A 12,353-nucleotide genomic window follows, 5' to 3' on the forward strand; every position below is an offset into this window, starting at 1 on the left:
GGTTTAATATCACTGGCATGGTATTAAACCCGCTGTGAAATTTGTTAACTTTATGGCAGCAGTACAATGCAACGCATGATAATAGAAAAAAACTGAATTACATTAAGTGTGTGTGCATATATAATAGTTAAATTAAATAAATAGTGCAAAAATATGAAATAGAAAAGTAGTGATGTAGTGTTCATGAATTCAATGTCCATTTAGAAACTGGATGGCAGAGGGGAAGAAGCTGTTCCCGAACCATAGTGTGTGTTTCTTCAGGCTCCTGTACCTCCTCCCTGATGGTAGTGATGAGAAGAGGGGTCTTCAGGCCCCTGTACCTCCTTCCTGATGGTAGTAATGAGAAGAGGGCACGTCCTGGGTGATGGGGGTATCTCTTAACAAAATAAAATTAATAATGCTAACCATGTCATCTTCTGGAGTATTTCACAAAAGGCATGCGGTAAGCCCCTTCATTAATCCAAGTCAGACTGAAGCCTTTCTTCTCTCTGGGGCTATCTCTGCAATTCAACATTTGATCTCTTCTGCCTCGGCTGTTCATTGTCAGTTCTCATCCAACATGATCTTTAATTAAATCAGTGTTGATTCTATGGGTGAAATGTAATTGAAATAACACTTTATGGAGCAAACATAATCACCATTCATATCACACTCCTTTTTTTTTATTACAGGCCAGGGAATGAGGTAAATACTTAATATGGATGAAATAAAACTTAAGGGAAATTGCAATCATTAAAACGTGTAAATGTTGCTGTTTCTCCCATATCTGTGCATTCATTTGCTGCCGCGCCATGAATGAGCAGGAAATCCTTATTGCTTTTCATTCCTGTAATTTCTCCTCCAGCCCATGATTCCATAACAATCCCCTGTGCTTTATCCCACCATCCTAGTTGGATGGTCGCCCGTTTCAGATAAGGTGTAGAGGGACTCGGGAGTCCTCATGGAGGATTCTTTAAGGTTGGAAACCTGGTGTCCACAGCCCCTTCAGTTAATGGCAGGGGTCCGTTACATCAATAAAGTTTGGGAACCCCTGCACTCAAGGTTAACTTGCAAGTTGAGTTGGTGGTGAGGAAGACAAATGTAATTGTTGGCATTCATTTTGAGAGGTTTAGAATATAAAAGTTGAGGCTTTATAAGGCATTGATGAGTCCGCACTTATATCATCTTAGAAAAGACGTGCTGGCAGTAGAGAGGGTCCAGGGGAGGTTGCAAAAATGATCCCAGGAATGAAAGAGTTAATGTATGAGGAGCAATTAATGTCTTTGGACCTGTACTCACTGGAGCTTAGAAGAATGAGGAGGAACTTCAGTGAAAGCTATTGAATACTGAAAGGCTTAGATCCAGAGTGCACATGGAGAGGATGCTTCCTATAGTGGGGGAGTTTGGGACCAGAGGGCACAGCCTCAAAATAGAGGGATGTCCATTTAGTAAGGAGATGAGGAAGAATTTCTTTTGCCGTAGAGTGGTGAATCTGTGAAATTCGTTGCTCCCGGCAGCTGTGGTGGCTAGGTCACTGGGTATATTTAAAGCAGAGGTTGATAGCTTTTTAATTAGTCAGGGCATGAAGGGATATGGGGGGGGGGAAGGCAGGAGATTGGGGTTGAAGGGGATAATAAATCAGCCATGATGGAATGGCAGAGCAGACTCAATGGGCCAAATGGCCTAATTCTGCGCCTATGTCACGTGGCCATGTGACTGAAGCTGCTAGGGTTCTGAACACTTTTAATTGCTTTTATTGTAATGTGCTCTTAGTTTGGTCATGATTGTCATTATGTGCCTTGTCGTATAACATAGGCGATCATTGCTCTAGGCAAATTTTCCTACAGAAGTGGTTTGCCATTGCCTTCTTCTGGGCAGTGTCTTTACAAGACGGGTGACCCCAGCCATTATCAATACTCTTCAGAGATTGTCTGCCTGGCGTCAGTAGCCACATAACCAGAACTTGTGATGCGCACCAGCTGCTCATACGACCATCGACCACCTGCCCCCGTGGCTTCACCTGACCCTGATCGGGAGCTAAGCAGGTGCTACACCTCGCCCAAGGGCGACCTGCAAGCTAACGGTGGGAAGGAGCATCTTACTCCTCATTTGGTCTAGACATATCTACACCCGTCCACCCCTTGGTCCAGAGTCTGTACTATTACTGGAGAAAGTGGTTAACCCTAATTTTACTGAATCTTGACAGCTTTCCAAAGGCAACGTTTATACACTTGAAAATGTTGGCTATTTACACAAGTGGTGCTGGTCATTTAATTCCTGTATAATTCACCATTAAGCAAGTAGGTCAGGAGAGCAAACAGTTCTGGGGGAACTCAGCTGGTCAGGCTGAATCTAGACAGGGGAATGAACAGTTAGAGTTTCTGGTCAAGACCATTCATCTGGGTGCTTTCCCTTCACAGATGTTGCCTGACCCAAGTGAAATCAGACCTCAGTTGTATGACAAGCAATATTCCTGTAGGTTTGTACCAATGGACGCAATGATTAACAGCTATTGGGTTGTATTTCTTTTAATTTCATTGTCTTTTCTTTTAGCCTCATCTAATTATTGCTACTCTGCAGGAATTGGTTTATGTTGGACTGGCATCACCGTGCACCACCTCAGCAAGTGCACCCAGGCAGTGATATTGGAAATATCAAGAGTGACTCTAATTTGGCTCGGCATGGTCTACTTGGGCTGTACCTGTCTATGACTCTGTGGCTGTATTTTGTCAGATGAAATTGGGAAGTTCTTTAATCCTAGTGGGGACCTCTAGCCAATTTATACCAATGTAGAAAAGTGTGAAGGGGTTCACTTTGGAAGGTTGAACTTGATGGCAGAATACAAAGAAATACAAATGGTGAGGGGTATAGATAGCGTAAATGCAAGCTGGTTTTTTCCACTGAGGTTGGGACTACACCTGGAGGTCATGGGTTGAGGGTGAAAAAATTAAGGAGAACGTGAGGGCAAACTTCTTCACTCAATGGGTTGTGAGAGTGTGGAATGAGCTGCCAGCACAAGTGGTGCATGTGAGCCCAATTTCAAAGTTTAAGAGAAGTTTGGATAGTTACATGGATGGTAAGGTTGTGAAGGGCTATGGGCCCGGTGCAGGTTGATGGGAGTAGGCAGTTTATATGACTTGGTACAGACTAGATGGGCCGAAGGGCCTTACTTTTCAATGGCTCTATGACTCCAGTACAGGGTTAATGGCCGGATTTGAACGTTGTGGAGGAATAGAGGGATCTTGAGGTCAATGTCCATCGATCTTTTAAAGCTTCCATGCCAGTAGATGGTGTGGTTGAGAAGATGTATGGTCAGTGCCTTCATTAGTCAGGGGACTGAATTCATGAGCCACAGGGTAATGTTGCAGCATTACAGCATTAATGTTGCAGGGTAAGGTTAGACCACAGTTGGGGTATTGTGTTCAGTTCTGGTTGCCTCATTATAGGAAGATTCTGGAAGCTTTAGAGAGAGTGCAGAGGAGTTTTACCAGGATGCTGTCTGGATGAGAGAGCATGTCTTATGGGGAGCTAGGTCTTCTCTTTTCTCTTTGGAGTGAAGGAGGATGAGAGGTGATCTAATAAAGGTGTTCAAGATGATAAGAGACGTAGATCGAGTGGACAGCCAGAGATTTTTATCCAGGGCAGAAATGGCTAATACCAGGGGGCGTAATTTTAAGGTGATTCAAGCCAAGTATAGGCAGATGTCAGAGGGAGGTTTTTTTACACAAAGAGTGGTGGGTCAGGGATGGTGGTGGAGTCAGATACATTCAGGACGTTTAAGGGACTCTTAGACAGGCACATGGAGATCAGAAAAATAGAAGGTTGTGTGGTAGGGAAGGGATAGATTGATTTTGGAGCAGGTTAAAGGGTTGGCATAATATTGTGGGCCGAAGGGCCTGTACTGTGCTGTAATATTCTATGTTCCACGATCAACGTTAATACAACAGGGAGGGTGTGGGGGAGTCTTACGAGGGTGTTTTCAGAGCTGCAGAATTATGGTTATGAAGGGAGACTGTCCAGCTGGGTCGTTTTCACTGAAGGAAAATAGGCAGGCAGGGAGACTTAACTGAGGTGTATGAAATCACACAAAGTCCTGTGGCTTGGACTGGATGAGCTGCAGAAACCATTTTCCCTGGGCAGAGAGGTCAGTCACGGGAGCAGGTAGTGAAGTTAGTGTGCGGAAGGATCGGAAACGAGTTGAGAAGATCGTCTCATTCAATGGACGGTGAGAGCCTGGGACCCGCTGGCCAGGGCACTGCAGGCTGAAGCCCCCATCGCAGTCGCACAGCCCCCCGATGAGCTGCTGAAGAACCACAGCTGACAGGATCACTGGCTGAGATGTGGAGTGTGAGATTAACTTGAGTGCCAGATCGGGCGGCAACTAGGAGGGGAATACACAGTCGCTGTTTCGGGCCCAGACGGGCTGACTGTTCCTTTTCGTGTTTTTAAAATTTCGGTAATATTATAAATATATTTGATTAAGTATTGTTGTTGTTTAAATAGTTCACTACGTAAAAATACATGAAATGGATACATCATGACACTACCAGGTGATACATGTGCGCCTCACTTAAAGCAAAAACAAAGTTAGACTTGCACTCCCAGCTGTCTTGTTTTTCTTTGAATTAGTTTAATGTTTTGGAGTTACAAAGCATAACGTTCCCCTCCGTAGTTGCTGCCTGACCTGCTGAGTTAGAACATAGAACAGTCCAATACAATACAGGCCCTTCAGCCCACAATATTGTGCCGGGCTTTAACCCACTCTAGGATCAATCTAACCCTCGCTCCGACATAATCCTCCATTTTTGCAGGCTGAGTCTGTGGCAAGGGAGACAAATGTGATGATAGCATTCATCTTAAGAGGACTAAGTATAAAAGGAAGGATGTAATGTTGAGGTTTTATAAGGCTGGTCAGATTTTGCTTGACGTATTGGTCACATTTACGCACCCCTGATGTGCTGATATTGAAGGATATCAGTGAATGAAAGGGTAATCATATGAGGAGTGTTTAATGGCTCTGGGCCTGTACTCGCTGGAATTCAGAAGAATAAGGGAGAATCTCATTGAAACCTATCGAATATTGAAAGGCCTCGAAAGAGTGAATCCGAAGAGGTTGTTTCCTTTGGTGAGAGAGTCTTGGGCCCTCAAAATAGGTGGGCGTCCATTTAGACGGTGATGAGGAGGAATTTCTTTAGCCAGACAGTGGTGAATTTGTGGAATTCGTTGCCACAGGTGGCTGTGGAGACAAGGTTACTGCGCGCATTGAAGGCGGCGGTTGACAGGTTCTTGATTAGTCAGGGGTGAAAGGTTATGGGGAGAAGGTTGGAGATTGGGGCTGAGATGGAAATGGATCAGCCATGATGAAATAGCAGAGCAGACTCGATGGGCCGAATGGCATATAGTCTTATGGCATGATTTACCTATCATCCGTGTGCCTATCTTAAATGGCCATATTGTATCTGCCTCTATTCCAGGAACACCGAATCCTCATGAAGTTAACAGCTGGACATACAAGAACCAGAGCACAGTCATTGGCCTGAGACACTAACCTTGGTTTCTTGCCCGACTGACCTTACTGAGCACATCCAGACATTGCTGCGTTCGTTTCAACGCACAGAATCGTGCTTTTGTTCAAAACCCAGCCAAATGGACTGAACATTTTAAACACATGATTCATTCAGAAAATGCGCGCATATAAGGACTGACGGTATTTTTATGGGATTTCTTTACTACCAAATCAGGAATTGCCAGGAGCAGGAATCTAATTAAGGCATCCCTAATTAAACTGAAGAATATTTTCCCCCCAGTTTAAATATTTCCTTATTTGGAAAAACACGATTCCTGACCGATGATATAAGTGGGCAGGGTCGAGAACCTGAGCAGAGTTATTGATATTTTTTTAACTTACCACAGGCATCACGAGTTCCAAGACAGCTTTAATAACTTGAAGGTTACATACTTTTTATAATAATGGATACTCCATGCATCAGTTCCATTTAAGTCGGGGATTGCTGGAACACAGAACAGTACAGCATTGTACAGACCTCTCATCTCACAGAGTGACACATAATATACACAGGAATATGCAAAAGTCTCTGGGTGCATATATGTAGCTAGGGTGCCTCAGACTTTCGTCAAAGTGGAGCAGAGAGCAAGTTTGTAACTCCGGCGGGAGCGAAGGAAGTCGGGAATGACGAGGGTGGAGGGCTGCAGGAGGGGTGGGGGACAGGAGGCAGAGGATGAAAGTCGGGGGGAGGGCAGATGGGTGTTGCGGGTGCAGACCCACCCAGCCCTGAGACACCAGGCAAAGTTACTTGATTCTGAACAATTGTTTTATTGATCATTACAGAGTGTCTCTCTGGTACTCCCTGCTCCCTCTCCTTTCCCTTCCCCTTTTTCCATCCATAATTCCCCCTCTCCCTGACCCTTTCCCATTCTCAGCCCACAATAGAGACCCATATCAGAATCAGGTTTATATATCTGTTGGCGCGTGGCCAAGTGGTTAAGGTGTTCATCTAGTGGATCTGAAGGTCGCTAGTTCGAGCCTTGGCTGAGGCAGCATGTTGTGTCCTTGAGCAAGGCACTTAACCACACATTGCTCTGCAACGACACCGGTGCCAAGCTGTATGGGTCCTAATGCCCCTCCCCTGGACAACATTGGTGTCGTGGAGAGGGGACACTTGCAGCATGGGCAACTGCTGGTCTTCCATAAACCTTGCCCAGGCCTGTGCCCTAGAAACCTTCCAAGGTGCAAATCCATGGTCTCATGAGACTAACAGATGCCTATAAAAATATATGCCTAAGACTTTTCGCACAGTACTGGACCTCTCATAGTGGTGCATCCATCAGGTCTTCTCTCAGCCTTCTCCACTCAAAGGATGACAAACCCAGGCTACGAATTCCACAGGTTCACTACCCTCCTCATCTCTGTTCTAAATGGAGGTCCCTCTACTCTGAGGGCTGTGTGCTCTGGTCCTAGACTGCCCCACTAGAAGAAGAAAAATCCTCTCCATGTACACTCTTCCTGGGCTTTTCAGAATTCGATAGGTTTCAGTGAGATGGTCCCTCACTCTCCTGAGCTCCAGCCATCAAACACGCCTCACACATTAACCCTTTCATTCCCAGGATCATCCCTGTTTGCCTCCTCTGGGCCCTCTCCAATGTTTTAATACATCCTTTCTTAGATAGAGGACCCAAAACTGCTCACAGCACTCCAAGAGCAGTCTGAGCAATGCCTTACACAGCCTTAGCATTACATCCTTGCTTTTATATTCTAGTCCTCTCAAAGTTCAAGATTGAAGATTCGGGATTGTTTACTGTCAATTCCAGTACACAAGTGTAAAGGAAAACAAAGTAATTGTTACTCCAGACCTGAGGTGGCTGTCGTAAGCCCTGCAGCCCGCTATAGAGAGTTGAGCCTCTGGGGTTTCTGAGCACCTATATTTACTAATCATTATCTTCACTGGAGTTGTTAAGCCCTTGTGTTTTCAGATTAATCTTGTCGAGTTAATTGTCACTGGCACATGTTTCGATTATTTAAACAGGTCTCCCATTCAGTGCCTGAGCGGGATCTTAGTGTCGGAGAGGATGAATTACCTCGCGGTGTCACTCAGTCACTCCTCCGAGGCTTGGATTCCGTTCATTCTCCTGTTTCCGTCTCTTCCTCGGGATCCCGCTGCACCTGGACCCGGTCCTTCGTGAGCGTACCATGACAGCAGCGCAAAAAAAACACAATCATATAGAAAAGAATAAATATAAATAATAAGATAGCCTATATACACAGACTGATTGTATGTCCATAAAGTGTCGCTAGGCACAGGAGTGTCTGTACGTAAGGTGACTGACAGGAAATGATAAAGTAGTGGTGGTTGGCGGTTTACTGGGTGGAGGTGTTGATCAACCTTACTGCTTGGGGAAAGGAACTGTTTTTGAGTCTGGTGGTCCTGGCGTAGATGCTACGTAACCTCCTCCCTGATGGGAGTGGGACAAACAGTCCATGAGCAGGGTGGGTGGGACCCTTCATGATGTTACTGGTCCTTTTCTGGCGCCCTGTATATGTACCTTTCTCTGTACGCAGGCATACAGGCGAGGGTTAGGAAGTTGCCTGTTTCCTGATGGGAGCGGGACAAACATTGCATTTGCCTTCCTTGCCCCAGACTGAACCCGCAAGTTAACCTTAGATATGGAAATCAAGCCAGCAGACGGTTATTCCATACAGATCTTTGCCTTTGAATTTCACTTCTAAATGACCTGATTTATTCACCATAATTATTTATCTTTGTAGGAAGCAACTCTATGTATCATCACTATAAGACTGGGAGTAGGCTGTTAATTTTGGAGGAATATTTAACTTTACAGATGTTTGTTTCAACATTTCGCTAGACATTTGCTTTAAGGGATGGGTTCATGCTGCCATTTCTGATCCGGATATGGAATGTTCAAAAGTTATCCGGCAGTGGAAGTAGAGGTAACTCCCGCAGATAAATGAGGCCGTACATTTCTGTAGCCTTTTCCAACACCTCAGTGCTTCACTGTCAATAATATACTTCTGAAGTTTGGCTACTGTTGTAAACCGACGGAATGGTACTAGTATAGCAGTTGGCATCTCACTTTATGGCACCAGCGATTGGGGTTCAAGTTGAAGTTTATTGTCATCTGACTTTACATGTGTCAATATTCCTCCAGACCATGGTGCACCCACAAGGCATATCAGATTATTAGATTATCAGGACACGCAGTCCTCTTTTATTGTCATTTAGTAATGCATGCATTAAGAAATGATACAATATTTCCTCCAGTGTGATATCACAAAACACAGGACAGACCAAGACTGAAAAAACTAACAAAACCACATAATTATAACATATAGTTACAACAGTGCAACAATACCATAACTTGATGAAGAAGTCCATGAGCACAGTAAAAAGTTCAAAGTCTCTCAAATGTCCCACATCTCACGCAGACGGGAGAAGGAAGAAAAACTCTCCCTGCCATGCCTGACCATAATCCGTCTCTGAGACATCCGAAAACTTCGAGCCTCCGAATAAGCTCTCCAACACTGAGTACCGAGCGCCATCTCTGTCCAAACGATCCGATCTCAATCTCAGTCGCCAACAGTAGGCAAAGCCGGGGACTTTGAAGCCTTCCATCCGGTAGATTCCCGACCGCGCAGTAACGACAGCAGTGAACGTGCATTTCAGAAATTTCTCCAGATGCTCCTCTGTGCTTTCACGTCCGTATCCATCAAATCAGAATTGTCCACGGCCCCTATTTAACGGATACGATATCATTTTTCACCATATATCACACACAGCACATAAACCAAAACATTACCATAAATAAGTTAATAAAATATAATTCAAAGTTCACGTAGTGTGCAGTACAGGTGAACAGTACAGGTAAACAGCTCACTGTCCTAGTGATGAGCCCTCCGCGGTGGCAGAGTGTTCATTGGTCTCACAGTCTGAGGGAAGAAGCTGTTACCCAGTCTGGCAGTCCTGGTCCTGATGCTCCTCTACCTCCTTCCTGATGGCAGTGGGTCAAGGAGATTGAGGGGTGGGTGATGAGGTAGGTACATTGAAAGGATGGTCTTAAATGCAGGGCATTTGGGATGAGCTGGGTGAGCACTGTGGCCAGCATGGATTAGATGGGCCGAAGGATCAGTGTTGCTCTTTGACTCAGACTCAATATTCGGGAACGAGAGTACACATTTGGAGTATTGCCCACTGTTCTGGTCACCGCACTACAGGAGAGAGGTGGAGTTTTGGAGAGGCTGCAGAAGGGAGCCTGGAATGGAGAGTATTAATTGTAGGGAGATGTTATAGGCAGTACAGTAGCGTAGCGACTAGTGAAACGCTGTACAGAGCCAGTGATCCGGGTTCAGTTCCTGCTGCTGTCCGTACTGAATCTGTACATTCTCCATTTGACCGCGTGGGTTTCCTCCGGGTGCTCCGGTTTCCTCCCACACATCGAGGATGTACAAGTTAGGGTTAGCGAGTTGTCGGCACGCCCAGTTGGCGCCCAAAGTGTGGCAACACTCACGGGCTGCCCCCAGTACATCCTCGCACTGTGCTCGTCAATGTGGGCATGTGGCCAAGTGGTTAAGGCATTGGACTAGCTACCTGAAGGTCGTGAGTTCGAGCCCCAGCCGAGGGAACGTGTTGTGTCCTTGAGCAAGGCACTTACTCACACATTGCTCTGCGATGACACTGGTGCCAAGCTGTATGGGTCCTAATGCCCTTCCCTTGGACAACATTGGTGTCGTGGAGAGGGGAGACTTGCAGCATGGGCAACTGCTGGTCTTCCATACAACCTTGCCCAGGCCTGTGCCCTGGAGAGTGAAGACTTTCCAGGCGCAGATCCATGGTCTCGCAAGACTAACGGATGCTCATCGTTGATGCAAGTGACATGTTTCACTGGATGAAAGTGTGACAAATAAAGCTGATTGTTATCTTTAAGGATTTTCTCAGGACTGTCAGAGGACTGAGGGGAGACTGACTAAAGTGTGTAAAATTATGAGGGCTACAGACCAGGTCGATAATCAGAGTATTTTTGCTCAGGTAGAACTGTGAATTAGTAGAGGATACAGCTTCAAAGTGAGAGGGGGAAGGTTTGAAGGAGATTTACGAGGCACATTCTCCCCCATGGAGGGTGTAAGTGAATATGCCTGGGGCAGTGGTAGAAGCATTTAGGCAGACACAGGAACAGGCAGCCAAGAGAGGGAAACACAGGCAACACAAACTAAATGCAGGAGGAACTCAGCAGGTCAGGCAGCATCTGAGGAAAGGGAAAAAGCAGTCGGCATTTCAGGTCTTGGCCTGAAACATTGACTATTTATTAATTTCCACAGATGCTGTCTGACCTTCTGAGTTCCTCCAGTATTTTGTGTGTGTTGCCTTGGATTTTCAGCATCTGCAGAATCTCGTGTGTTCGGGCACAGACAGACATGATGAATTTAATGTGGACCCCGTGTCTGGCACAGACATGATGGACATAAAGGCCTGGTCCTGTACTGTACTGTTCTGTGTATCAGTGACACAAGTTCCATGTGGGTTCCTGTGAACGCAGTGCTAGCCTGCAGCCAAATTACAATGCGACAGTGCTATTTTAATGGGCCAATTTCACAACTCATTGGCTTGCTGATTGATATGTGTCCGTAATAAATAGAGTCACAGAGCACTACAGCACAGAAACAGGCCCTTCAGCCCATCTAGTCCATGCTAAACTATTAATCTGCCTACTTCCATCAGTCTGCACCTGGACCATAGCCCTCCATACCTCATCCACGTACCCCTCCAAACTTCTCTTAAATGTTGAAATCAAACCCACATCCACCACTCATTCCACACTCTCACCACCCTCAGAGTGAAGAACCTCCCCCTCATGTTGCCCTTAAACATTTCACCTTTCACCCTTAACCTATGACTTCTGGTTCTAGTCTCACCCAACCTGAGTGGAAAAAGCTTGCTTGCGTTTACCCTATCTAATAATTTTGTAAACCTCTATCAAATCTCCCCTCATTCTCCCACACTCCGGGAAATAAAGTCCGAACCTGTGCAAGCTTTCTCGGTAGTTCGGGTCCTCAGCTCCTGGCAACATCTTGTAAATGTCAAGGTGCTTGTTAAACTCCCCTAATTGGTGCCGTTTTCAACACTGGATGTTTTCTGGAGGATCTCTGACCACGGGTGGAGCAGAGAGAGCAGAAAGTGTAGAGAGAGAGAGACAAGTGCACACACTTCACCCAGCTCTTCCCTATCTGGAGGATTAAAGCAATGAGGAGTATGCCTGGGGGGGGGGGGGGTGGTCGTGGTTGCATGGGTGCAGATACACCCAGCCCTGATACACCAGCAAGGTCATCTGATTCCAAACAATTGGTTTATTGATAATTATAGAATGTCTCTCTGGTGCTCCCCTCTTCCTTCCCCTTTTCCCAACCATGATTCCCCTCTCCCTGCCCCCTTTCCCACTCTCAGTCCACTATAGAGACCCGTATCAGAATCAGGCTAATCATCACTCACATCTGTCATGAAGTGTATTATTGTTTTTGTGGCAACAGTACAGTGCAATACATAAAATTACTACAGTACTGTGCAAAAGTCTTAGAAAGCCTAACTATATATACTGTATGTGCCCAAGACTTTTGCACAGTACTGTAAGTTAAAGGTGAGAGGTGAAAGATTTAAAAGGGCAATGACAGGGAACTTCATCACTGTTGTATGTGTAGTGAATGAACTGCCAGAGCAAGTGTTTGAAACAGGTACATTAAGATATTGAGACATTTGGAGAGGTACATGGATAGGAAGAGTTTACAAATTATGGGCAAAGGAAGGCAAATGGGTCTAGCATGGAGGAGTTGGGCCGAATGGCTTATTCTC

Source organism: Mobula hypostoma, chromosome 28 (assembly GCF_963921235.1).
Source record: "Mobula hypostoma chromosome 28, sMobHyp1.1, whole genome shotgun sequence".
NCBI classification, from domain to species: Eukaryota; Metazoa; Chordata; class Chondrichthyes; order Myliobatiformes; family Myliobatidae; genus Mobula; species Mobula hypostoma.